Here is a 27044-nt window from a genome sequence, read left to right on the forward strand (position 1 = left end):
CGCCTTTCCACGGTTCAAAGCGTGGAACTGCAGACTCTTTTGCAAAGAAGAGAGCGCCCAGGCAACAGCAGCCCGCACGTTTCTCAGTGAAAGGGAGAAGTCCCTGACTTCATCCAGTCCTCCGAGCAAAGCAGGCAGAGGGAGAGAAACTTTCTTTCCTTCCTCTTTCCTGCCACGAATTCCTCATTTGCTCTTGCAAACGCAGGGCTTCTTCGGAAAAACTACGCCGCGGTGCAGGGATCCTTCCAGAGGAGCAACGACATAGTTTGAGCTGGAAGGGCTTGGCAGAGCAGCCGGGGAGAAAAGGCCTCTTGCTATTCTCTTTTCTTTCTACCTGAATGCGGTCAATTGGCACTTGCCAAAGCAAGTTTTCCCAGCACAAACTACAAAGCAGCAGCTCTCTCCTGGCAGAGGAAGTGCCATGCAGTGTTGCCCTGGCGAGATAGTGTTGCTACAGTGAGGCCCAGGGAAAACACACTGCCTAGAGAAATCCTAGCAGAGCCCTGTGTTTCCCCACAGGAATGTATGTCAGTTTCAGTTCCTTGCCAGCAACGGAGCTCAGAGGCAACGTCAGATTGTGTGTATCTCAGGGAGAGAAAGAACACTGTGACTTCCCCCGTTCCTCTGACGAAAGCGGTTAGAGGGAGAAAAGCGTCCTTTGCTTTCGCTTTCCCGCAAGGAGCTCGGCAGATCTGCCCTTCGCGAAGGGCCGTTTTCCCCCGGAGAACTGCCTCGCCGTAGCCCGGTTCTGGAAGTGGAACGAGTATGCAGTGTTAGCGTTCAGCTATTGTGAAGGCTCGCTTTGGCCCGGGGCAAACGAAGCGCCGGGGGAAATCTTAGCAGAGCCCGGCGCCTTTCCGCGGTTCAAAGCGTGGAACTGCAGACTCTTTTGCAAAGAAGAGAGCGCCCAGGCAACAGCAGCCCGCACGTTTCTCAGTGAAAGGGAGAAGTCCCTGACTTCATCCAGTCCTCTGAGCAAAGCAGGCAGAGGGAGAGAAACTTTCTTTCCTTCCTCTTTCCTGCCACGAATTCCTCATTTGCTCTTGCAAACGCAGGGCTTCTTCGGAAAAACTACGCCGCGGTGCAGGGATCCTTCCAGAGGAGCAACGACATAGTTTGAGCTGGAAGGGCTTGGCAGAGCAGCCAGGGAGAAAAGGCCTCTTGCTATTCTCTTTTCTTTCTGCCTGAATGCGGTCAATTAGCACTTGCCAAAGCAAGTTTTCCCAGCACAAACTACAAAGCAGCAGCTCTCTCCTGGCAGAGGAAGTACCATGCAGTGTTGCCCTGGCGAGATAGTGTTGCTACAGTGAGGCCCAGGGAAAACACACTGCCTAGAGAAATCCTAGCAGAGCCCTGTGTTTCCCCACAGGAATGTATGTCAGTTTCAGTTCCTTGCCAGCAACGGAGCTCAGAGGCAACGTCAGATTGTGTGTATCTCAGGGAGAGAAAGAACACTGTGACTTCCCCCGTTCCTCTGACGAAAGCGGTTAGAGGGAGAAAAGCGTCCTTTGCTTTCGCTTTCCCGCAAGGAGCTCGGCAGATCTGCCCTTCGCGAAGGGCCGTTTTCCCCCGGAGAACTGCCTCGCCGTAGCCCGGTTCTGGAAGTGGAACGAGTATGCAGTGTTAGCGTTCAGCTATTGTGAAGGCTCGCTTTGGCCCGGGGCAAACGAAGCGCCGGGGGGAATCTTAGCAGAGCCCGGCGCCTTTCCATGGTTCAAAGCGTGGAACTGCAGACTCTTTTGCAAAGAAGAGAGCGCCCAGGCAACAGCAGCCCGCACGTTTCTCAGTGAAAGGGAGAAGTCCCTGACTTCATCCAGTCCTCTGAGCAAAGCAGGCAGAGGGAGAGAAACTTTCTTTCCTTCCTCTTTCCTGCCACGAATTCCTCATTTGCTCTTGCAAACGCAGGGCTTCTTCGGAAAAACTACGCCGCGGTGCAGGGATCCTTCCAGAGGAGCAACGACATAGTTTGAGCTGGAAGGGCTTGGCAGAGCAGCCGGGGAGAAAAGGCCTCTTGCTATTCTCTTTTCTTTCTGCCTGAATGCGGTCAATTGGCACTTGCCAAAGCAAGGTTTCCCAGCACAAACTACAAAGCAGCAGCTCTCTCCTGGCAGAGGAAGTGCCATGCAGTGTTGCCCTGGTGAGATAGTGTTGCTACAGTGAGGCCCAGGGAAAACACACTGCCTAGAGAAATCCTAGCAAAGCCCTGTGTTTCCCCACAGGAATGTATGTCACTTTCAGTTCTTTGCCAGCAACGGAGCTCAGAGGCAACGTCAGATTGTGTGTATCTCAGGGAGAGAAAAACACTGTGACTTCCCCCGTTCCTCTGACGAAAGCGGTTAGAGGGAGAAAAGCGTCCTTTGCTTTCGCTTTCCCGCAAGGAGCTCGGCAGATCTGCCCTACGCGAAGGGCCGTTTTACCCCGGAGAACTGCCTCGCCGTAGCCCGGTTCTGGAAGTGGAACGAGTATGCAGTGTTAGCGTTCAGCTATTGTGAAGGCTCGCTTTGGCCCGGGGCAAACGAAGCGCCGGGGGGAATCTTAGCAGAGCCCGGCGCCTTTCCACGGTTCAAAGCGTGGAACTGCAGACTCTTTTGCAAAGAAGAGAGCGCCCAGGCAACAGCAGCCCGCACGTTTCTCAGTGAAAGGGAGAAGTCCCTGACTTCATCCAGTCCTCCGAGCAAAGCAGGCAGAGGGAGAGAAACTTTCTTTCCTTCCTCTTTCCTGCCACGAATTCCTCATTTGCTCTTGCAAACGCAGGGCTTCTTCGGAAAAACTACGCCGCGGTGCAGGGATCCTTCCAGAGGAGCAACGACATAGTTTGAGCTGGAAGGGCTTGGCAGAGCAGCCGGGGAGAAAAGGCCTCTTGCTATTCTCTTTTCTTTCTGCCTGAATGCGGTCAATTCGCACTTGCCAAAGCAAGTTTTCCCAGCACAAACTACAAAGCAGCAGCTCTCTCCTGGCAGAGGAAGTGCCATGCAGTGTTGCCCTGGCGAGATAGTGTTGCTACAGTGAGGCCCAGGGAAAACACACTGCCTAGAGAAATCCTAGCAGAGCCCTGTGTTTCCCCACAGGAATGTATGTCAGTTTCAGTTCCTTGCCAGCAACGGAGCTCAGAGGCAACGTCAGATTGTGTGTATCTCAGGGAGAGAAAGAACACTGTGACTTCCCCCGTTCCTCTGACGAAAGCGGTTAGAGGGAGAAAAGCGTCCTTTGCTTTCGCTTTCCCGCAAGGAGCTCGGCAGATCTGCCCTTCGCGAAGGGCCGTTTTCCCCCGGAGAACTGCCTCGCCGTAGCCCGGTTCTGGAAGTGGAACGAGTATGCAGTGTTAGCGTTCAGCTATTGTGAAGGCTCGCTTTGGCCCGGGGCAAACGAAGCGCCGGGGGGAATCTTAGCAGAGCCCGGCGCCTTTCCGCGGTTCAAAGCGTGGAACTGCAGACTCTTTTGCAAAGAAGAGAGCGCCCAGGCAACAGCAGCCCGCACGTTTCTCAGTGAAAGGGAGAAGTCCCTGACTTCATCCAGTCCTCTGAGCAAAGCAGGCAGAGGGAGAGAAACTTTCTTTCCTTCCTCTTTCCTGCCACGAATTCCTCATTTGCTCTTGCAAACGCAGGGCTTCTTCGGAAAAACTACGCCGCGGTGCAGGGATCCTTCCAGAGGAGCAACGACATAGTTTGAGCTGGAAGGGCTTGGCAGAGCAGCCGGGGAGAAAAGGCCTCTTGCTATTCTCTTTTCTTTCTGCCTGAATGCGGTCAATTGGCACTTGCCAAAGCAAGGTTTCCCAGCACAAACTAAAAAGCAGCAGCTCTCTCCTGGCAGAGGAAGTGCCATGCAGTGTTGCCCTGGCGAGATAGTGTTGCTACAGTGAGGCCCAGGGAAAACACACTGCCTAGAGAAATCCTAGCAAAGCCCTGTGTTTCCCCACAGGAATGTATGTCACTTTCAGTTCTTTGCCAGCAACGGAGCTCAGAGGCAACGTCAGATTGTGTGTATCTCAGGGAGAGAAAAACACTGTGACTTCCCCCGTTCCTCTGACGAAAGCGGTTAGAGGGAGAAAAGCGTCCTTTGCTTTCGCTTTCCCGCAAGGAGCTCGGCAGATCTGCCCTACGCGAAGGGCCGTTTTACCCCGGAGAACTGCCTCGCCGTAGCCCGGTTCTGGAAGTGGAACGAGTATGCAGTGTTAGCGTTCAGCTATTGTGAAGGCTCGCTTTGGCCCGGGGCAAACGAAGCGCCGGGGGGAATCTTAGCAGAGCCCGGCGCCTTTCCACGGTTCAAAGCGTGGAACTGCAGACTCTTTTGCAAAGAAGAGAGCGCCCAGGCAACAGCAGCCCGCACGTTTCTCAGTGAAAGGGAGAAGTCCCTGACTTCATCCAGTCCTCCGAGCAAAGCAGGCAGAGGGAGAGAAACTTTCTTTCCTTCCTCTTTCCTGCCACGAATTCCTCATTTGCTCTTGCAAACGCAGGGCTTCTTCGGAAAAACTACGCCGCGGTGCAGGGATCCTTCCAGAGGAGCAACGACATAGTTTGAGCTGGAAGGGCTTGGCAGAGCAGCCGGGGAGAAAAGGCCTCTTGCTATTCTCTTTTCTTTCTACCTGAATGCGGTCAATTGGCACTTGCCAAAGCAAGTTTTCCCAGCACAAACTACAAAGCAGCAGCTCTCTCCTGGCAGAGGAAGTGCCATGCAGTGTTGCCCTGGCGAGATAGTGTTGCTACAGTGAGGCCCAGGGAAAACACACTGCCTAGAGAAATCCTAGCAGAGCCCTGTGTTTCCCCACAGGAATGTATGTCAGTTTCAGTTCCTTGCCAGCAACGGAGCTCAGAGGCAACGTCAGATTGTGTGTATCTCAGGGAGAGAAAGAACACTGTGACTTCCCCCGTTCCTCTGACGAAAGCGGTTAGAGGGAGAAAAGCGTCCTTTGCTTTCGCTTTCCCGCAAGGAGCTCGGCAGATCTGCCCTTCGCGAAGGGCCGTTTTCCCCCGGAGAACTGCCTCGCCGTAGCCCGGTTCTGGAAGTGGAACGAGTATGCAGTGTTAGCGTTCAGCTATTGTGAAGGCTCGCTTTGGCCCGGGGCAAACGAAGCGCCGGGGGAAATCTTAGCAGAGCCCGGCGCCTTTCCGCGGTTCAAAGCGTGGAACTGCAGACTCTTTTGCAAAGAAGAGAGCGCCCAGGCAACAGCAGCCCGCACGTTTCTCAGTGAAAGGGAGAAGTCCCTGACTTCATCCAGTCCTCTGAGCAAAGCAGGCAGAGGGAGAGAAACTTTCTTTCCTTCCTCTTTCCTGCCACGAATTCCTCATTTGCTCTTGCAAACGCAGGGCTTCTTCGGAAAAACTACGCCGCGGTGCAGGGATCCTTCCAGAGGAGCAACGACATAGTTTGAGCTGGAAGGGCTTGGCAGAGCAGCCGGGGAGAAAAGGCCTCTTGCTATTCTCTTTTCTTTCTGCCTGAATGCGGTCAATTCGCACTTGCCAAAGCAAGTTTTCCCAGCACAAACTACAAAGCAGCAGCTCTCTCCTGGCAGAGGAAGTGCCATGCAGTGTTGCCCTGGCGAGATAGTGTTGCTACAGTGAGGCCCAGGGAAAACACACTGCCTAGAGAAATCCTAGCAAAGCCCTGTGTTTCCCCACAGGAATGTATGTCAGTTTCAGTTCCTTGCCAGCAACGGAGCTCAGAGGCAACGTCAGATTGTGTGTATCTCAGGGAGAGAAAAACACTGTGACTTCCCCCGTTCCTCTGACGAAAGCGGTTAGAGGGAGAAAAGCGTCCTTTGCTTTCGCTTTCCCGCAAGGAGCTCGGCAGATCTGCCCTACGCGAAGGGCCGTTTTACCCCGGAGAACTGCCTCGCCGTAGCCCGGTTCTGGAAGTGGAACGAGTATGCAGTGTTAGCGTTCAGCTATTGTGAAGGCTCGCTTTGGCCCGGGGCAAACGAAGCGCCGGGGGGAATCTTAGCAGAGCCCGGCGCCTTTCCACGGTTCAAAGCGTGGAACTGCAGACTCTTTTGCAAAGAAGAGAGCGCCCAGGCAACAGCAGCCCGCACGTTTCTCAGTGAAAGGGAGAAGTCCCTGACTTCATCCAGTCCTCCGAGCAAAGCAGGCAGAGGGAGAGAAACTTTCTTTCCTTCCTCTTTCCTGCCACGAATTCCTCATTTGCTCTTGCAAACGCAGGGCTTCTTCGGAAAAACTACGCCGCGGTGCAGGGATCCTTCCAGAGGAGCAACGACATAGTTTGAGCTGGAAGGGCTTGGCAGAGCAGCCGGGGAGAAAAGGCCTCTTGCTATTCTCTTTTCTTTCTGCCTGAATGCGGTCAATTGGCACTTGCCAAAGCAAGTTTTCCCAGCACAAACTACAAAGCAGCAGCTCTCTCCTGGCAGAGGAAGTGCCATGCAGTGTTGCCCTGGCGAGATAGTGTTGCTACAGTGAGGCCCAGGGAAAACACACTGCCTAGAGAAATCCTAGCAGAGCCCTGTGTTTCCCCACAGGAATGTATGTCAGTTTCAGTTCCTTGCCAGCAACGGAGCTCAGAGGCAACGTCAGATTGTGTGTATCTCAGGGAGAGAAAGAACACTGTGACTTCCCCCGTTCCTCTGACGAAAGCGGTTAGAGGGAGAAAAGCGTCCTTTGCTTTCGCTTTCCCGCAAGGAGCTCGGCAGATCTGCCCTTCGCGAAGGGCCGTTTTCCCCCGGAGAACTGCCTCGCCGTAGCCCGGTTCTGGAAGTGGAACGAGTATGCAGTGTTAGCGTTCAGCTATTGTGAAGGCTCGCTTTGGCCCGGGGCAAACGAAGCGCCGGGGGAAATCTTAGCAGAGCCCGGCGCCTTTCCGCGGTTCAAAGCGTGGAACTGCAGACTCTTTTGCAAAGAAGAGAGCGCCCAGGCAACAGCAGCCCGCACGTTTCTCAGTGAAAGGGAGAAGTCCCTGACTTCATCCAGTCCTCTGAGCAAAGCAGGCAGAGGGAGAGAAACTTTCTTTCCTTCCTCTTTCCTGCCACGAATTCCTCATTTGCTCTTGCAAACGCAGGGCTTCTTCGGAAAAACTACGCCGCGGTGCAGGGATCCTTCCAGAGGAGCAACGACATAGTTTGAGCTGGAAGGGCTTGGCAGAGCAGCCGGGGAGAAAAGGCCTCTTGCTATTCTCTTTTCTTTCTGCCTGAATGCGGTCAATTCGCACTTGCCAAAGCAAGTTTTCCCAGCACAAACTACAAAGCAGCAGCTCTCTCCTGGCAGAGGAAGTACCATGCAGTGTTGCCCTGGCGAGATAGTGTTGCTACAGTGAGGCCCAGGGAAAACACACTGCCTAGAGAAATCCTAGCAAAGCCCTGTGTTTCCCCACAGGAATGTATGTCACTTTCAGTTCTTTGCCAGCAACGGAGCTCAGAGGCAACGTCAGATTGTGTGTATCTCAGGGAGAGAAAAACACTGTGACTTCCCCCGTTCCTCTGACGAAAGCGGTTAGAGGGAGAAAAGCGTCCTTTGCTTTCGCTTTCCCGCAAGGAGCTCGGCAGATCTGCCCTACGCGAAGGGCCGTTTTACCCCGGAGAACTGCCTCGCCGTAGCCCGGTTCTGGAAGTGGAACGAGTATGCAGTGTTAGCGTTCAGCTATTGTGAAGGCTCGCTTTGGCCCGGGGCAAACGAAGCGCCGGGGGGAATCTTAGCAGAGCCCGGCGCCTTTCCACGGTTCAAAGCGTGGAACTGCAGACTCTTTTGCAAAGAAGAGAGCGCCCAGGCAACAGCAGCCCGCACGTTTCTCAGTGAAAGGGAGAAGTCCCTGACTTCATCCAGTCCTCCGAGCAAAGCAGGCAGAGGGAGAGAAACTTTCTTTCCTTCCTCTTTCCTGCCACGAATTCCTCATTTGCTCTTGCAAACGCAGGGCTTCTTCGGAAAAACTACGCCGCGGTGCAGGGATCCTTCCAGAGGAGCAACGACATAGTTTGAGCTGGAAGGGCTTGGCAGAGCAGCCGGGGAGAAAAGGCCTCTTGCTATTCTCTTTTCTTTCTACCTGAATGCGGTCAATTGGCACTTGCCAAAGCAAGGTTTCCCAGCACAAACTACAAAGCAGCAGCTCTCTCCTGGCAGAGGAAGTGCCATGCAGTGTTGCCCTGGCGAGATAGTGTTGCTACAGTGAGGCCCAGGGAAAACACACTGCCTAGAGAAATCCTAGCAGAGCCCTGTGTTTCCCCACAGGAATGTATGTCAGTTTCAGTTCCTTGCCAGCAACGGAGCTCAGAGGCAACGTCAGATTGTGTGTATCTCAGGGAGAGAAAGAACACTGTGACTTCCCCCGTTCCTCTGACGAAAGCGGTTAGAGGGAGAAAAGCGTCCTTTGCTTTCGCTTTCCCGCAAGGAGCTCGGCAGATCTGCCCTTCGCGAAGGGCCGTTTTCCCCCGGAGAACTGCCTCGCCGTAGCCCGGTTCTGGAAGTGGAACGAGTATGCAGTGTTAGCGTTCAGCTATTGTGAAGGCTCGCTTTGGCCCGGGGCAAACGAAGCGCCGGGGGAAATCTTAGCAGAGCCCGGCGCCTTTCCGCGGTTCAAAGCGTGGAACTGCAGACTCTTTTGCAAAGAAGAGAGCGCCCAGGCAACAGCAGCCCGCACGTTTCTCAGTGAAAGGGAGAAGTCCCTGACTTCATCCAGTCCTCTGAGCAAAGCAGGCAGAGGGAGAGAAACTTTCTTTCCTTCCTCTTTCCTGCCACGAATTCCTCATTTGCTCTTGCAAACGCAGGGCTTCTTCGGAAAAACTACGCCGCGGTGCAGGGATCCTTCCAGAGGAGCAACGACATAGTTTGAGCTGGAAGGGCTTGGCAGAGCAGCCGGGGAGAAAAGGCCTCTTGCTATTCTCTTTTCTTTCTGCCTGAATGCGGTCAATTCGCACTTGCCAAAGCAAGTTTTCCCAGCACAAACTACAAAGCAGCAGCTCTCTCCTGGCAGAGGAAGTGCCATGCAGTGTTGCCCTGGCGAGATAGTGTTGCTACAGTGAGGCCCAGGGAAAACACACTGCCTAGAGAAATCCTAGCAAAGCCCTGTGTTTCCCCACAGGAATGTATGTCAGTTTCAGTTCCTTGCCAGCAACGGAGCTCAGAGGCAACGTCAGATTGTGTGTATCTCAGGGAGAGAAAGAACACTGTGACTTCCCCCGTTCCTCTGACGAAAGCGGTTAGAGGGAGAAAAGCGTCCTTTGCTTTCGCTTTCCCGCAAGGAGCTCGGCAGATCTGCCCTTCGCGAAGGGCCGTTTTCCCCCGGAGAACTGCCTCGCCGTAGCCCGGTTCTGGAAGTGGAACGAGTATGCAGTGTTAGCGTTCAGCTATTGTGAAGGCTCGCTTTGGCCCGGGGCAAACGAAGCGCCGGGGGGAATCTTAGCAGAGCCCGGCGCCTTTCCACGGTTCAAAGCGTGGAACTGCAGACTCTTTTGCAAAGAAGAGAGCGCCCAGGCAACAGCAGCCCGCACGTTTCTCAGTGAAAGGGAGAAGTCCCTGACTTCATCCAGTCCTCTGAGCAAAGCAGGCAGAGGGAGAGAAACTTTCTTTCCTTCCTCTTTCCTGCCACGAATTCCTCATTTGCTCTTGCAAACGCAGGGCTTCTTCGGAAAAACTACGCCGCGGTGCAGGGATCCTTCCAGAGGAGCAACGACATAGTTTGAGCTGGAAGGGCTTGGCAGAGCAGCCGGGGAGAAAAGGCCTCTTGCTATTCTCTTTTCTTTCTGCCTGAATGCGGTCAATTCGCACTTGCCAAAGCAAGTTTTCCCAGCACAAACTACAAAGCAGCAGCTCTCTCCTGGCAGAGGAAGTGCCATGCAGTGTTGCCCTGGCGAGATAGTGTTGCTACAGTGAGGCCCAGGGAAAACACACTGCCTAGAGAAATCCTAGCAAAGCCCTGTGTTTCCCCACAGGAATGTATGTCACTTTCAGTTCCTTGCCAGCAACGGAGCTCAGAGGCAACGTCAGATTGTGTGTATCTCAGGGAGAGAAAAACACTGTGACTTCCCCCGTTCCTCTGACGAAAGCGGTTAGAGGGAGAAAAGCGTCCTTTGCTTTCGCTTTCCCGCAAGGAGCTCGGCAGATCTGCCCTTCGCGAAGGGCCGTTTTCCCCCGGAGAACTGCCTCGCCGTAGCCCGGTTCTGGAAGTGGAACGAGTATGCAGTGTTAGCGTTCAGCTATTGTGAAGGCTCGCTTTGGCCCGGGGCAAACGAAGCGCCGGGGGGAATCTTAGCAGAGCCCGGCGCCTTTCCACGGTTCAAAGCGTGGAACTGCAGACTCTTTTGCAAAGAAGAGAGCGCCCAGGCAACAGCAGCCCGCACGTTTCTCAGTGAAAGGGAGAAGTCCCTGACTTCATCCAGTCCTCTGAGCAAAGCAGGCAGAGGGAGAGAAACTTTCTTTCCTTCCTCTTTCCTGCCACGAATTCCTCATTTGCTCTTGCAAACGCAGGGCTTCTTCGGAAAAACTACGCCGCGGTGCAGGGATCCTTCCAGAGGAGCAACGACATAGTTTGAGCTGGAAGGGCTTGGCAGAGCAGCCGGGGAGAAAAGGCCTCTTGCTATTCTCTTTTCTTTCTGCCTGAATGCGGTCAATTGGCACTTGCCAAAGCAAGGTTTCCCAGCACAAACTAAAAAGCAGCAGCTCTCTCCTGGCAGAGGAAGTGCCATGCAGTGTTGCCCTGGGGAGATAGTGTTGCTACAGTGAGGCCCAGGGAAAACACACTGCCTAGAGAAATCCTAGCAAAGCCCTGTGTTTCCCCACAGGAATGTATGTCACTTTCAGTTCTTTGCCAGCAACGGAGCTCAGAGGCAACGTCAGATTGTGTGTATCTCAGGGAGAGAAAAACACTGTGACTTCCCCCGTTCCTCTGACGAAAGCGGTTAGAGGGAGAAAAGCGTCCTTTGCTTTCGCTTTCCCGCAAGGAGCTCGGCAGATCTGCCCTACGCGAAGGGCCGTTTTACCCCGGAGAACTGCCTCGCCGTAGCCCGGTTCTGGAAGTGGAACGAGTATGCAGTGTTAGCGTTAAGCTATTGTGAAGGCTCGCTTTGGCCCGGGGCAAACGAAGCGCCGGGGGGAATCTTAGCAGAGCCCGGCGCCTTTCCACGGTTCAAAGCGTGGAACTGCAGACTCTTTTGCAAAGAAGAGAGCGCCCAGGCAACAGCAGCCCGCACGTTTCTCAGTGAAAGGGAGAAGTCCCTGACTTCATCCAGTCCTCCGAGCAAAGCAGGCAGAGGGAGAGAAACTTTCTTTCCTTCCTCTTTCCTGCCACGAATTCCTCATTTGCTCTTGCAAACGCAGGGCTTCTTCGGAAAAACTACGCCGCGGTGCAGGGATCCTTCCAGAGGAGCAACGACATAGTTTGAGCTGGAAGGGCTTGGCAGAGCAGCCGGGGAGAAAAGGCCTCTTGCTATTCTCTTTTCTTTCTGCCTGAATGCGGTCAATTCGCACTTGCCAAAGCAAGTTTTCCCAGCACAAACTACAAAGCAGCAGCTCTCTCCTGGCAGAGGAAGTGCCATGCAGTGTTGCCCTGGCGAGATAGTGTTGCTACAGTGAGGCCCAGGGAAAACACACTGCCTAGAGAAATCCTAGCAAAGCCCTGTGTTTCCCCACAGGAATGTATGTCAGTTTCAGTTCCTTGCCAGCAACGGAGCTCAGAGGCAACGTCAGATTGTGTGTATCTCAGGGAGAGAAAAACACTGTGACTTCCCCCGTTCCTCTGACGAAAGCGGTTAGAGGGAGAAAAGCGTCCTTTGCTTTCGCTTTCCCGCAAGGAGCTCGGCAGATCTGCCCTACGCGAAGGGCCGTTTTACCCCGGAGAACTGCCTCGCCGTAGCCCGGTTCTGGAAGTGGAACGAGTATGCAGTGTTAGCGTTCAGCTATTGTGAAGGCTCGCTTTGGCCCGGGGCAAACGAAGCGCCGGGGGGAATCTTAGCAGAGCCCGGCGCCTTTCCACGGTTCAAAGCGTGGAACTGCAGACTCTTTTGCAAAGAAGAGAGCGCCCAGGCAACAGCAGCCCGCACGTTTCTCAGTGAAAGGGAGAAGTCCCTGACTTCATCCAGTCCTCCGAGCAAAGCAGGCAGAGGGAGAGAAACTTTCTTTCCTTCCTCTTTCCTGCCACGAATTCCTCATTTGCTCTTGCAAACGCAGGGCTTCTTCGGAAAAACTACGCCGCAGTGCAGGGATCCTTCCAGAGGAGCAACGACATAGTTTGAGCTGGAAGGGCTTGGCAGAGCAGCCGGGGAGAAAAGGCCTCTTGCTATTCTCTTTTCTTTCTGCCTGAATGCGGTCAATTCGCACTTGCCAAAGCAAGTTTTCCCAGCACAAACTACAAAGCAGCAGCTCTCTCCTGGCAGAGGAAGTGCCATGCAGTGTTGCCCTGGCGAGATAGTGTTGCTACAGTGAGGCCCAGGGAAAACACACTGCCTAGAGAAATCCTAGCAGAGCCCTGTGTTTCCCCACAGGAATGTATGTCAGTTTCAGTTCCTTGCCAGCAACGGAGCTCAGAGGCAACGTCAGATTGTGTGTATCTCAGGGAGAGAAAGAACACTGTGACTTCCCCCGTTCCTCTGACGAAAGCGGTTAGAGGGAGAAAAGCGTCCTTTGCTTTCGCTTTCCCGCAAGGAGCTCGGCAGATCTGCCCTTCGCGAAGGGCCGTTTTCCCCCGGAGAACTGCCTCGCCGTAGCCCGGTTCTGGAAGTGGAACGAGTATGCAGTGTTAGCGTTCAGCTATTGTGAAGGCTCGCTTTGGCCCGGGGCAAACGAAGCGCCGGGGGAAATCTTAGCAGAGCCCGGCGCCTTTCCACGGTTCAAAGCGTGGAACTGCAGACTCTTTTGCAAAGAAGAGAGCGCCCAGGCAACAGCAGCCCGCACGTTTCTCAGTGAAAGGGAGAAGTCCCTGACTTCATCCAGTCCTCCGAGCAAAGCAGGCAGAGGGAGAGAAACTTTCTTTCCTTCCTCTTTCCTGCCACGAATTCCTCATTTGCTCTTGCAAACGCAGGGCTTCTTCGGAAAAACTACGCCGCGGTGCAGGGATCCTTCCAGAGGAGCAACGACATAGTTTGAGCTGGAAGGGCTTGGCAGAGCAGCCGGGGAGAAAAGGCCTCTTGCTATTCTCTTTTCTTTCTGCCTGAATGCGGTCAATTCGCACTTGCCAAAGCAAGTTTTCCCAGCACAAACTACAAAGCAGCAGCTCTCTCCTGGCAGAGGAAGTACCATGCAGTGTTGCCCTGGCGAGATAGTGTTGCTACAGTGAGGCCCAGGGAAAACACACTGCCTAGAGAAATCCTAGCAAAGCCCTGTGTTTCCCCACAGGAATGTATGTCACTTTCAGTTCTTTGCCAGCAACGGAGCTCAGAGGCAACGTCAGATTGTGTGTATCTCAGGGAGAGAAAAACACTGTGACTTCCCCCGTTCCTCTGACGAAAGCGGTTAGAGGGAGAAAAGCGTCCTTTGCTTTCGCTTTCCCGCAAGGAGCTCGGCAGATCTGCCCTACGCGAAGGGCCGTTTTACCCCGGAGAACTGCCTCGCCGTAGCCCGGTTCTGGAAGTGGAACGAGTATGCAGTGTTAGCGTTCAGCTATTGTGAAGGCTCGCTTTGGCCCGGGGCAAACGAAGCGCCGGGGGGAATCTTAGCAGAGCCCGGCGCCTTTCCACGGTTCAAAGCGTGGAACTGCAGACTCTTTTGCAAAGAAGAGAGCGCCCAGGCAACAGCAGCCCGCACGTTTCTCAGTGAAAGGGAGAAGTCCCTGACTTCATCCAGTCCTCCGAGCAAAGCAGGCAGAGGGAGAGAAACTTTCTTTCCTTCCTCTTTCCTGCCACGAATTCCTCATTTGCTCTTGCAAACGCAGGGCTTCTTCGGAAAAACTACGCCGCGGTGCAGGGATCCTTCCAGAGGAGCAACGACATAGTTTGAGCTGGAAGGGCTTGGCAGAGCAGCCGGCGAGAAAAGGCCTCTTGCTATTCTCTTTTCTTTCTACCTGAATGCGGTCAATTGGCACTTGCCAAAGCAAGGTTTCCCAGCACAAACTACAAAGCAGCAGCTCTCTCCTGGCAGAGGAAGTGCCATGCAGTGTTGCCCTGGCGAGATAGTGTTGCTACAGTGAGGCCCAGGGAAAACACACTGCCTAGAGAAATCCTAGCAGAGCCCTGTGTTTCCCCACAGGAATGTATGTCAGTTTCAGTTCCTTGCCAGCAACGGAGCTCAGAGGCAACGTCAGATTGTGTGTATCTCAGGGAGAGAAAGAACACTGTGACTTCCCCCGTTCCTCTGACGAAAGCGGTTAGAGGGAGAAAAGCGTCCTTTGCTTTCGCTTTCCCGCAAGGAGCTCGGCAGATCTGCCCTTCGCGAAGGGCCGTTTTCCCCCGGAGAACTGCCTCGCCGTAGCCCGGTTCTGGAAGTGGAACGAGTATGCAGTGTTAGCGTTCAGCTATTGTGAAGGCTCGCTTTGGCCCGGGGCAAACGAAGCGCCGGGGGAAATCTTAGCAGAGCCCGGCGCCTTTCCGCGGTTCAAAGCGTGGAACTGCAGACTCTTTTGCAAAGAAGAGAGCGCCCAGGCAACAGCAGCCCGCACGTTTCTCAGTGAAAGGGAGAAGTCCCTGACTTCATCCAGTCCTCTGAGCAAAGCAGGCAGAGGGAGAGAAACTTTCTTTCCTTCCTCTTTCCTGCCACGAATTCCTCATTTGCTCTTGCAAACGCAGGGCTTCTTCGGAAAAACTACGCCGCGGTGCAGGGATCCTTCCAGAGGAGCAACGACATAGTTTGAGCTGGAAGGGCTTGGCAGAGCAGCCGGGGAGAAAAGGCCTCTTGCTATTCTCTTTTCTTTCTGCCTGAATGCGGTCAATTCGCACTTGCCAAAGCAAGGTTTCCCAGCACAAACTACAAAGCAGCAGCTCTCTCCTGGCAGAGGAAGTGCCATGCAGTGTTGCCCTGGCGAGATAGTGTTGCTACAGTGAGGCCCAGGGAAAACACACTGCCTAGAGAAATCCTAGCAAAGCCCTGTGTTTCCCCACAGGAATGTATGTCAGTTTCAGTTCCTTGCCAGCAACGGAGCTCAGAGGCAACGTCAGATTGTGTGTATCTCAGGGAGAGAAAAACACTGTGACTTCCCCCGTTCCTCTGACGAAAGCGGTTAGAGGGAGAAAAGCGTCCTTTGCTTTCGCTTTCCCGCAAGGAGCTCGGCAGATCTGCCCTTCGCGAAGGGCCGTTTTCCCCCGGAGAACTGCCTCGCCGTAGCCCGGTTCTGGAAGTGGAACGAGTATGCAGTGTTAGCGTTCAGCTATTGTGAAGGCTCGCTTTGGCCCGGGGCAAACGAAGCGCCGGGGGGAATCTTAGCAGAGCCCGGCGCCTTTCCACGGTTCAAAGCGTGGAACTGCAGACTCTTTTGCAAAGAAGAGAGCGCCCAGGCAACAGCAGCCCGCACGTTTCTCAGTGAAAGGGAGAAGTCCCTGACTTCATCCAGTCCTCTGAGCAAAGCAGGCAGAGGGAGAGAAACTTTCTTTCCTTCCTCTTTCCTGCCACGAATTCCTCATTTGCTCTTGCAAACGCAGGGCTTCTTCGGAAAAACTACGCCGCGGTGCAGGGATCCTTCCAGAGGAGCAACGACATAGTTTGAGCTGGAAGGGCTTGGCAGAGCAGCCGGGGAGAAAAGGCCTCTTGCTATTCTCTTTTCTTTCTGCCTGAATGCGGTCAATTGGCACTTGCCAAAGCAAGGTTTCCCAGCACAAACTAAAAAGCAGCAGCTCTCTCCTGGCAGAGGAAGTGCCATGCAGTGTTGCCCTGGCGAGATAGTGTTGCTACAGTGAGGCCCAGGGAAAACACACTGCCTAGAGAAATCCTAGCAAAGCCCTGTGTTTCCCCACAGGAATGTATGTCACTTTCAGTTCTTTGCCAGCAACGGAGCTCAGAGGCAACGTCAGATTGTGTGTATCTCAGGGAGAGAAAAACACTGTGACTTCCCCCGTTCCTCTGACGAAAGCGGTTAGAGGGAGAAAAGCGTCCTTTGCTTTCGCTTTCCCGCAAGGAGCTCGGCAGATCTGCCCTACGCGAAGGGCCGTTTTACACCGGAGAACTGCCTCGCCGTAGCCCGGTTCTGGAAGTGGAACGAGTATGCAGTGTTAGCGTTCAGCTATTGTGAAGGCTCGCTTTGGCCCGGGGCAAACGAAGCGCCGGGGGGAATCTTAGCAGAGCCCGGCGCCTTTCCACGGTTCAAAGCGTGGAACTGCAGACTCTTTTGCAAAGAAGAGAGCGCCCAGGCAACAGCAGCCCGCACGTTTCTCAGTGAAAGGGAGAAGTCCCTGACTTCATCCAGTCCTCCGAGCAAAGCAGGCAGAGGGAGAGAAACTTTCTTTCCTTCCTCTTTCCTGCCACGAATTCCTCATTTGCTCTTGCAAACGCAGGGCTTCTTCGGAAAAACTACGCCGCGGTGCAGGGATCCTTCCAGAGGAGCAACGACATAGTTTGAGCTGGAAGGGCTTGGCAGAGCAGCCGGGGAGAAAAGGCCTCTTGCTATTCTCTTTTCTTTCTACCTGAATGCGGTCAATTGGCACTTGCCAAAGCAAGTTTTCCCAGCACAAACTACAAAGCAGCAGCTCTCTCCTGGCAGAGGAAGTGCCATGCAGTGTTGCCCTGGCGAGATAGTGTTGCTACAGTGAGGCCCAGGGAAAACACACTGCCTAGAGAAATCCTAGCAGAGCCCTGTGTTTCCCCACAGGAATGTATGTCAGTTTCAGTTCCTTGCCAGCAACGGAGCTCAGAGGCAACGTCAGATTGTGTGTATCTCAGGGAGAGAAAGAACACTGTGACTTCCCCCGTTCCTCTGACGAAAGCGGTTAGAGGGAGAAAAGCGTCCTTTGCTTTCGCTTTCCCGCAAGGAGCTCGGCAGATCTGCCCTTCGCGAAGGGCCGTTTTCCCCCGGAGAACTGCCTCGCCGTAGCCCGGTTCTGGAAGTGGAACGAGTATGCAGTGTTAGCGTTCAGCTATTGTGAAGGCTCGCTTTGGCCCGGGGCAAACGAAGCGCCGGGGGGAATCTTAGCAGAGCCCGGCGCCTTTCCACGGTTCAAAGCGTGGAACTGCAGACTCTTTTGCAAAGAAGAGAGCGCCCAGGCAACAGCAGCCCGCACGTTTCTCAGTGAAAGGGAGAACTCCCTGACTTCATCCAGTCCTCTGAGCAAAGCAGGCAGAGGGAGAGAAACTTTCTTTCCTTCCTCTTTCCTGCCACGAATTCCTCATTTGCTCTTGCAAACGCAGGGCTTCTTCGGAAAAACTACGCCGCGGTGCAGGGATCCTTCCAGAGGAGCAACGACATAGTTTGAGCTGGAAGGGCTTGGCAGAGCAGCCGGGGAGAAAAGGCCTCTTGCTATTCTCTTTTCTTTCTGCCTGAATGCGGTCAATTCGCACTTGCCAAAGCAAGTTTTCCCAGCACAAACTACAAAGCAGCAGCTCTCTCCTGGCAGAGGAAGTGCCATGCAGTGTTGCCCTGGCGAGATAGTGTTGCTACAGTGAGGCCCAGGGAAAACACACTGCCTAGAGAAATCCTAGCAGAGCCCTGAGTTTCCCCACAGGAATGTATGTCACTTTCAGTTCCTTGCCAGCAACGGAGCTCAGAGGCAACGTCAGATTGTGTGTATCTCAGGGAGAGAAAGAACACTGTGACTTCCCCCGTTCCTCTGACGAAAGCGGTTAGAGGGAGAAAAGCGTCCTTTGCTTTCGCTTTCCCGCAAGGAGCTCGGCAGATCTGCCCTTCGCGAAGGGCCGTTTTCCCCCGGAGAACTGCCTCGCCGTAGCCCGGTTCTGGAAGTGGAACGAGTATGCAGTGTTAGCGTTCAGCTATTGTGAAGGCTCGCTTTGGCCCGGGGCAAACGAAGCGCCGGGGGGAATCTTAGCAGAGCCCGGCGCCTTTCCGCGGTTCAAAGCGTGGAACTGCAGACTCTTTTGCAAAGAAGAGAGCGCCCAGGCAACAGCAGCCCGCACGTTTCTCAGTGAAAGGGAGAAGTCCCTGACTTCATCCAGTCCTCTGAGCAAAGCAGGCAGAAGGAGAGAAACTTTCTTTCCTTCCTCTTTCCTGCCACGAATTCCTCATTTGCTCTTGCAAACGCAGGGCTTCTTCGGAAAAACTACGCCGCGGTGCAGGGATCCTTCCAGAGGAGCAACGACATAGTTTGAGCTGGAAGGGCTTGGCAGAGCAGCCGGGGAGAAAAGGCCTCTTGCTATTCTCTTTTCTTTCTGCCTGAATGCGGTCAATTGGCACTTGCCAAAGCAAGGTTTCCCAGCACAAACTAAAAAGCAGCAGCTCTCTCCTGGCAGAGGAAGTGCCATGCAGTGTTGCCCTGGCGAGATAGTGTTGCTACAGTGAGGCCCAGGGAAAACACACTGCCTAGAGAAATCCTAGCAAAGCCCTGTGTTTCCCCACAGGAATGTATGTCACTTTCAGTTCTTTGCCAGCAACGGAGCTCAGAGGCAACGTCAGATTGTGTGTATCTCAGGGAGAGAAAAACACTGTGACTTCCCCCGTTCCTCTGACGAAAGCGGTTAGAGGGAGAAAAGCGTCCTTTGCTTTCGCTTTCCCGCAAGGAGCTCGGCAGATCTGCCCTACGCGAAGGGCCGTTTTCCCCCGGAGAACTGCCTCGCCGTAGCCCGGTTCTGGAAGTGGAACGAGTATGCAGTGTTAGCGTTAAGCTATTGTGAAGGCTCGCTTTGGCCCGGGGCAAACGAAGCGCCGGGGGGAATCTTAGCAGAGCCCGGCGCCTTTCCACGGTTCAAAGCGTGGAACTGCAGACTCTTTTGCAAAGAAGAGAGCGCCCAGGCAACAGCAGCCCGCACGTTTCTCAGTGAAAGGGAGAAGTCCCTGACTTCATCCAGTCCTCCGAGCAAAGCAGGCAGAGGGAGAGAAACTTTCTTTCCTTCCTCTTTCCTGCCACGAATTCCTCATTTGCTCTTGCAAACGCAGGGCTTCTTCGGAAAAACTACGCCGCGGTGCAGGGATCCTTCCAGAGGAGCAACGACATAGTTTGAGCTGGAAGGGCTTGGCAGAGCAGCCGGGGAGAAAAGGCCTCTTGCTATTCTCTTTTCTTTCTGCCTGAATGCGGTCAATTCGCACTTGCCAAAGCAAGTTTTCCCAGCACAAACTACAAAGCAGCAGCTCTCTCCTGGCAGAGGAAGTGCCATGCAGTGTTGCCCTGGCGAGATAGTGTTGCTACAGTGAGGCCCAGGGAAAACACACTGCCTAGAGAAATCCTAGCAAAGCCCTGTGTTTCCCCACAGGAATGTATGTCAGTTTCAGTTCCTTGCCAGCAACGGAGCTCAGAGGCAACGTCAGATTGTGTGTATCTCAGGGAGAGAAAAACACTGTGACTTCCCCCGTTCCTCTGACGAAAGCGGTTAGAGGGAGAAAAGCGTCCTTTGCTTTCGCTTTCCCGCAAGGAGCTCGGCAGATCTGCCCTACGCGAAGGGCCGTTTTACCCCGGAGAACTGCCTCGCCGTAGCCCGGTTCTGGAAGTGGAACGAGTATGCAGTGTTAGCGTTCAGCTATTGTGAAGGCTCGCTTTGGCCCGGGGCAAACGAAGCGCCGGGGGGAATCTTAGCAGAGCCCGGCGCCTTTCCACGGTTCAAAGCGTGGAACTGCAGACTCTTTTGCAAAGAAGAGAGCGCCCAGGCAACAGCAGCCCGCACGTTTCTCAGTGAAAGGGAGAAGTCCCTGACTTCATCCAGTCCTCCGAGCAAAGCAGGCAGAGGGAGAGAAACTTTCTTTCCTTCCTCTTTCCTGCCACGAATTCCTCATTTGCTCTTGCAAACGCAGGGCTTCTTCGGAAAAACTACGCCGCAGTGCAGGGATCCTTCCAGAGGAGCAACGACATAGTTTGAGCTGGAAGGGCTTGGCAGAGCAGCCGGGGAGAAAAGGCCTCTTGCTATTCTCTTTTCTTTCTGCCTGAATGCGGTCAATTCGCACTTGCCAAAGCAAGTTTTCCCAGCACAAACTACAAAGCAGCAGCTCTCTCCTGGCAGAGGAAGTGCCATGCAGTGTTGCCCTGGCGAGATAGTGTTGCTACAGTGAGGCCCAGGGAAAACACACTGCCTAGAGAAATCCTAGCAGAGCCCTGTGTTTCCCCACAGGAATGTATGTCAGTTTCAGTTCCTTGCCAGCAACGGAGCTCAGAGGCAACGTCAGATTGTGTGTATCTCAGGGAGAGAAAGAACACTGTGACTTCCCCCGTTCCTCTGACGAAAGCGGTTAGAGGGAGAAAAGCGTCCTTTGCTTTCGCTTTCCCGCAAGGAGCTCGGCAGATCTGCCCTTCGCGAAGGGCCGTTTTCCCCCGGAGAACTGCCTCGCCGTAGCCCGGTTCTGGAAGTGGAACGAGTATGCAGTGTTAGCGTTCAGCTATTGTGAAGGCTCGCTTTGGCCCGGGGCAAACGAAGCGCCGGGGGAAATCTTAGCAGAGCCCGGCGCCTTTCCGCGGTTCAAAGCGTGGAACTGCAGACTCTTTTGCAAAGAAGAGAGCGCCCAGGCAACAGCAGCCCGCACGTTTCTCAGTGAAAGGGAGAAGTCCCTGACTTCATCCAGTCCTCTGAGCAAAGCAGGCAGAGGGAGAGAAACTTTCTTTCCTTCCTCTTTCCTGCCACGAATTCCTCATTTGCTCTTGCAAACGCAGGGCTTCTTCGGAAAAACTACGCCGCGGTGCAGGGATCCTTCCAGAGGAGCAACGACATAGTTTGAGCTGGAAGGGCTTGGCAGAGCAGCCGGGGAGAAAAGGCCTCTTGCTATTCTCTTTTCTTTCTGCCTGAATGCGGTCAATTCGCACTTGCCAAAGCAAGGTTTCCCAGCACAAACTACAAAGCAGCAGCTCTCTCCTGGCAGAGGAAGTGCCATGCAGTGTTGCCCTGGCGAGATAGTGTTGCTACAGTGAGGCCCAGGGAAAACACACTGCCTAGAGAAATCCTAGCAAAGCCCTGTGTTTCCCCACAGGAATGTATGTCAGTTTCAGTTCCTTGCCAGCAACGGAGCTCAGAGGCAACGTCAGATTGTGTGTATCTCAGGGAGAGAAAAACACTGTGACTTCCCCCGTTCCTCTGACGAAAGCGGTTAGAGGGAGAAAAGCGTCCTTTGCTTTCGCTTTCCCGCAAGGAGCTCGGCAGATCTGCCCTTCGCGAAGGGCCGTTTTCCCCCGGAGAACTGCCTCGCCGTAGCCCGGTTCTGGAAGTGGAACGAGTATGCAGTGTTAGCGTTCAGCTATTGTGAAGGCTCGCTTTGGCCCGGGGCAAACGAAGCGCCGGGGGGAATCTTAGCAGAGCCCGGCGCCTTTCCACGGTTCAAAGCGTGGAACTGCAGACTCTTTTGCAAAGAAGAGAGCGCCCAGGCAACAGCAGCCCGCACGTTTCTCAGTGAAAGGGAGAAGTCCCTGACTTCATCCAGTCCTCTGAGCAAAGCAGGCAGAGGGAGAGAAACTTTCTTTCCTTCCTCTTTCCTGCCACGAATTCCTCATTTGCTCTTGCAAACGCAGGGCTTCTTCGGAAAAACTACGCCGCGGTGCAGGGATCCTTCCAGAGGAGCAACGACATAGTTTGAGCTGGAAGGGCTTGGCAGAGCAGCCGGGGAGAAAAGGCCTCTTGCTATTCTCTTTTCTTTCTGCCTGAATGCGGTCAATTGGCACTTGCCAAAGCAAGGTTTCCCAGCACAAACTAAAAAGCAGCAGCTCTCTCCTGGCAGAGGAAGTGCCATGCAGTGTTGCCCTGGCGAGATAGTGTTGCTACAGTGAGGCCCAGGGAAAACACACTGCCTAGAGAAATCCTAGCAAAGCCCTGTGTTTCCCCACAGGAATGTATGTCACTTTCAGTTCTTTGCCAGCAACGGAGCTCAGAGGCAACGTCAGATTGTGTGTATCTCAGGGAGAGAAAAACACTGTGACTTCCCCCGTTCCTCTGACGAAAGCGGTTAGAGGGAGAAAAGCGTCCTTTGCTTTCGCTTTCCCGCAAGGAGCTCGGCAGATCTGCCCTACGCGAAGGGCCGTTTTACACCGGAGAACTGCCTCGCCGTAGCCCGGTTCTGGAAGTGGAACGAGTATGCAGTGTTAGCGTTCAGCTATTGTGAAGGCTCGCTTTGGCCCGGGGCAAACGAAGCGCCGGGGGGAATCTTAGCAGAGCCCGGCGCCTTTCCACGGTTCAAAGCGTGGAACTGCAGACTCTTTTGCAAAGAAGAGAGCGCCCAGGCAACAGCAGCCCGCACGTTTCTCAGTGAAAGGGAGAAGTCCCTGACTTCATCCAGTCCTCCGAGCAAAGCAGGCAGAGGGAGAGAAACTTTCTTTCCTTCCTCTTTCCTGCCACGAATTCCTCATTTGCTCTTGCAAACGCAGGGCTTCTTCGGAAAAACTACGCCGCGGTGCAGGGATCCTTCCAGAGGAGCAACGACATAGTTTGAGCTGGAAGGGCTTGGCAGAGCAGCCGGGGAGAAAAGGCCTCTTGCTATTCTCTTTTCTTTCTACCTGAATGCGGTCAATTGGCACTTGCCAAAGCAAGTTTTCCCAGCACAAACTACAAAGCAGCAGCTCTCTCCTGGCAGAGGAAGTGCCATGCAGTGTTGCCCTGGCGAGATAGTGTTGCTACAGTGAGGCCCAGGGAAAACACACTGCCTAGAGAAATCCTAGCAGAGCCCTGTGTTTCCCCACAGGAATGTATGTCAGTTTCAGTTCCTTGCCAGCAACGGAGCTCAGAGGCAACGTCAGATTGTGTGTATCTCAGGGAGAGAAAGAACACTGTGACTTCCCCCGTTCCTCTGACGAAAGCGGTTAGAGGGAGAAAAGCGTCCTTTGCTTTCGCTTTCCCGCAAGGAGCTCGGCAGATCTGCCCTTCGCGAAGGGCCGTTTTCCCCCGGAGAACTGCCTCGCCGTAGCCCGGTTCTGGAAGTGGAACGAGTATGCAGTGTTAGCGTTCAGCTATTGTGAAGGCTCGCTTTGGCCCGGGGCAAACGAAGCGCCGGGGGGAATCTTAGCAGAGCCCGGCGCCTTTCCACGGTTCAAAGCGTGGAACTGCAGACTCTTTTGCAAAGAAGAGAGCGCCCAGGCAACAGCAGCCCGCACGTTTCTCAGTGAAAGGGAGAACTCCCTGACTTCATCCAGTCCTCTGAGCAAAGCAGGCAGAGGGAGAGAAACTTTCTTTCCTTCCTCTTTCCTGCCACGAATTCCTCATTTGCTCTTGCAAACGCAGGGCTTCTTCGGAAAAACTACGCCGCGGTGCAGGGATCCTTCCAGAGGAGCAACGACATAGTTTGAGCTGGAAGGGCTTGGCAGAGCAGCCGGGGAGAAAAGGCCTCTTGCTATTCTCTTTTCTTTCTGCCTGAATGCGGTCAATTCGCACTTGCCAAAGCAAGTTTTCCCAGCACAAACTACAAAGCAGCAGCTCTCTCCTGGCAGAGGAAGTGCCATGCAGTGTTGCCCTGGCGAGATAGTGTTGCTACAGTGAGGCCCAGGGAAAACACACTGCCTAGAGAAATCCTAGCAGAGCCCTGAGTTTCCCCACAGGAATGTATGTCACTTTCAGTTCCTTGCCAGCAACGGAGCTCAGAGGCAACGTCAGATTGTGTGTATCTCAGGGAGAGAAAGAACACTGTGACTTCCCCCGTTCCTCTGACGAAAGCGGTTAGAGGGAGAAAAGCGTCCTTTGCTTTCGCTTTCCCGCAAGGAGCTCGGCAGATCTGCCCTTCGCGAAGGGCCGTTTTCCCCCGGAGAACTGCCTCGCCGTAGCCCGGTTCTGGAAGTGGAACGAGTATGCAGTGTTAGCGTTCAGCTATTGTGAAGGCTCGCTTTGGCCCGGGGCAAACGAAGCGCCGGGGGGAATCTTAGCAGAGCCCGGCGCCTTTCCGCGGTTCAAAGCGTGGAACTGCAGACTCTTTTGCAAAGAAGAGAGCGCCCAGGCAACAGCAGCCCGCACGTTTCTCAGTGAAAGGGAGAAGTCCCTGACTTCATCCAGTCCTCTGAGCAAAGCAGGCAGAAGGAGAGAAACTTTCTTTCCTTCCTCTTTCCTGCCACGAATTCCTCATTTGCTCTTGCAAACGCAGGGCTTCTTCGGAAAAACTACGCCGCGGTGCAGGGATCCTTCCAGAGGAGCAACGACATAGTTTGAGCTGGAAGGGCTTGGCAGAGCAGCCGGGGAGAAAAGGCCTCTTGCTATTCTCTTTTCTTTCTGCCTGAATGCGGTCAATTGGCACTTGCCAAAGCAAGGTTTCCCAGCACAAACTAAAAAGCAGCAGCTCTCTCCTGGCAGAGGAAGTGCCATGCAGTGTTGCCCTGGCGAGATAGTGTTGCTACAGTGAGGCCCAGGGAAAACACACTGCCTAGAGAAATCCTAGCAAAGCCCTGTGTTTCCCCACAGGAATGTATGTCACTTTCAGTTCTTTGCCAGCAACGGAGCTCAGAGGCAACGTCAGATTGTGTGTATCTCAGGGAGAGAAAAACACTGTGACTTCCCCCGTTCCTCTGACGAAAGCGGTTAGAGGGAGAAAAGCGTCCTTTGCTTTCGCTTTCCCGCAAGGAGCTCGGCAGATCTGCCCTACGCGAAGGGCCGTTTTCCCCCGGAGAACTGCCTCGCCGTAGCCCGGTTCTGGAAGTGGAACGAGTATGCAGTGTTAGCGTTAAGCTATTGTGAAGGCTCGCTTTGGCCCGGGGCAAACGAAGCGCCGGGGGGAATCTTAGCAGAGCCCGGCGCCTTTCCACGGTTCAAAGCGTGGAACTGCAGACTCTTTTGCAAAGAAGAGAGCGCCCAGGCAACAGCAGCCCGCACGTTTCTCAGTGAAAGGGAGAAGTCCCTGACTTCATCCAGTCCTCCGAGCAAAGCAGGCAGAGGGAGAGAAACTTTCTTTCCTTCCTCTTTCCTGCCACGAATTCCTCATTTGCTCTTGCAAACGCAGGGCTTCTTCGGAAAAACTACGCCGCGGTGCAGGGATCCTTCCAGAGGAGCAACGACATAGTTTGAGCTGGAAGGGCTTGGCAGAGCAGCCGGGGAGAAAAGGCCTCTTGCTATTCTCTTTTCTTTCTGCCTGAATGCGGTCAATTCGCACTTGCCAAAGCAAGTTTTCCCAGCACAAACTACAAAGCAGCAGCTCTCTCCTGGCAGAGGAAGTGCCATGCAGTGTTGCCCTGGCGAGATAGTGTTGCTACAGTGAGGCCCAGGGAAAACACACTGCCTAGAGAAATCCTAGCAAAGCCCTGTGTTTCCCCACAGGAATGTATGTCAGTTTCAGTTCCTTGCCAGCAACGGAGCTCAGAGGCAACGTCAGATTGTGTGTATCTCAGGGAGAGAAAAACACTGTGACTTCCCCCGTTCCTCTGACGAAAGCGGTTAGAGGGAGAAAAGCGTCCTTTGCTTTCGCTTTCCCGCAAGGAGCTCGGCAGATCTGCCCTACGCGAAGGGCCGTTTTACCCCGGAGAACTGCCTCGCCGTAGCCCGGTTCTGGAAGTGGAACGAGTATGCAGTGTTAGCGTTCAGCTATTGTGAAGGCTCGCTTTGGCCCGGGGCAAACGAAGCGCCGGGGGGAATCTTAGCAGAGCCCGGCGCCTTTCCACGGTTCAAAGCGTGGAACTGCAGACTCTTTTGCAAAGAAGAGAGCGCCCAGGCAACAGCAGCCCGCACGTTTCTCAGTGAAAGGGAGAAGTCCCTGACTTCATCCAGTCCTCCGAGCAAAGCAGGCAGAGGGAGAGAAACTTTCTTTCCTTCCTCTTTCCTGCCACGAATTCCTCATTTGCTCTTGCAAACGCAGGGCTTCTTCGGAAAAACTACGCCGCAGTGCAGGGATCCTTCCAGAGGAGCAACGACATAGTTTGAGCTGGAAGGGCTTGGCAGAGCAGCCGGGGAGAAAAGGCCTCTTGCTATTCTCTTTTCTTTCTGCCTGAATGCGGTCAATTCGCACTTGCCAAAGCAAGTTTTCCCAGCACAAACTACAAAGCAGCAGCTCTCTCCTGGCAGAGGAAGTGCCATGCAGTGTTGCCCTGGCGAGATAGTGTTGCTACAGTGAGGCCCAGGGAAAACACACTGCCTAGAGAAATCCTAGCAGAGCCCTGTGTTTCCCCACAGGAATGTATGTCAGTTTCAGTTCCTTGCCAGCAACGGAGCTCAGAGGCAACGTCAGATTGTGTGTATCTCAGGGAGAGAAAGAACACTGTGACTTCCCCCGTTCCTCTGACGAAAGCGGTTAGAGGGAGAAAAGCGTCCTTTGCTTTCGCTTTCCCGCAAGGAGCTCGGCAGATCTGCCCTTCGCGAAGGGCCGTTTTCCCCCGGAGAACTGCCTCGCCGTAGCCCGGTTCTGGAAGTGGAACGAGTATGCAGTGTTAGCGTTCAGCTATTGTGAAGGCTCGCTTTGGCCCGGGGCAAACGAAGCGCCGGGGGAAATCTTAGCAGAGCCCGGCGCCTTTCCACGGTTCAAAGCGTGGAACTGCAGACTCTTTTGCAAAGAAGAGAGCGCCCAGGCAACAGCAGCCCGCACGTTTCTCAGTGAAAGGGAGAAGTCCCTGACTTCATCCAGTCCTCTGAGCAAAGCAGGCAGAGGGAGAGAAACTTTCTTTCCTTCCTCTTTCCTGCCACGAATTCCTCATTTGCTCTTGCAAACGCAGGGCTTCTTCGGAAAAACTACGCCGCGGTGCAGGGATCCTTCCAGAGGAGCAACGACATAGTTTGAGCTGGAAGGGCTTGGCAGAGCAGCCGGGGAGAAAAGGCCTCTTGCTATTCTCTTTTCTTTCTGCCTGAATGCGGTCAATTCGCACTTGCCAAAGCAAGTTTTCCCAGCACAAACTACAAAGCAGCAGCTCTCTCCTGGCAGAGGAAGTACCATGCAGTGTTGCCCTGGCGAGATAGTGTTGCTACAGTGAGGCCCAGGGAAAACACACTGCCTAGAGAAATCCTAGCAAAGCCCTGTGTTTCCCCACAGGAATGTATGTCACTTTCAGTTCTTTGCCAGCAACGGAGCTCAGAGGCAACGTCAGATTGTGTGTATCTCAGGGAGAGAAAAACACTGTGACTTCCCCCGTTCCTCTGACGAAAGCGGTTAGAGGGAGAAAAGCGTCCTTTGCTTTCGCTTTCCCGCAAGGAGCTCGGCAGATCTGCCCTACGCGAAGGGCC

The sequence above is a fragment of the Elephas maximus genome, chromosome 13 (assembly GCF_024166365.1).
Source record: "Elephas maximus indicus isolate mEleMax1 chromosome 13, mEleMax1 primary haplotype, whole genome shotgun sequence".
NCBI lineage: Eukaryota > Metazoa > Chordata > Mammalia > Proboscidea > Elephantidae > Elephas > Elephas maximus.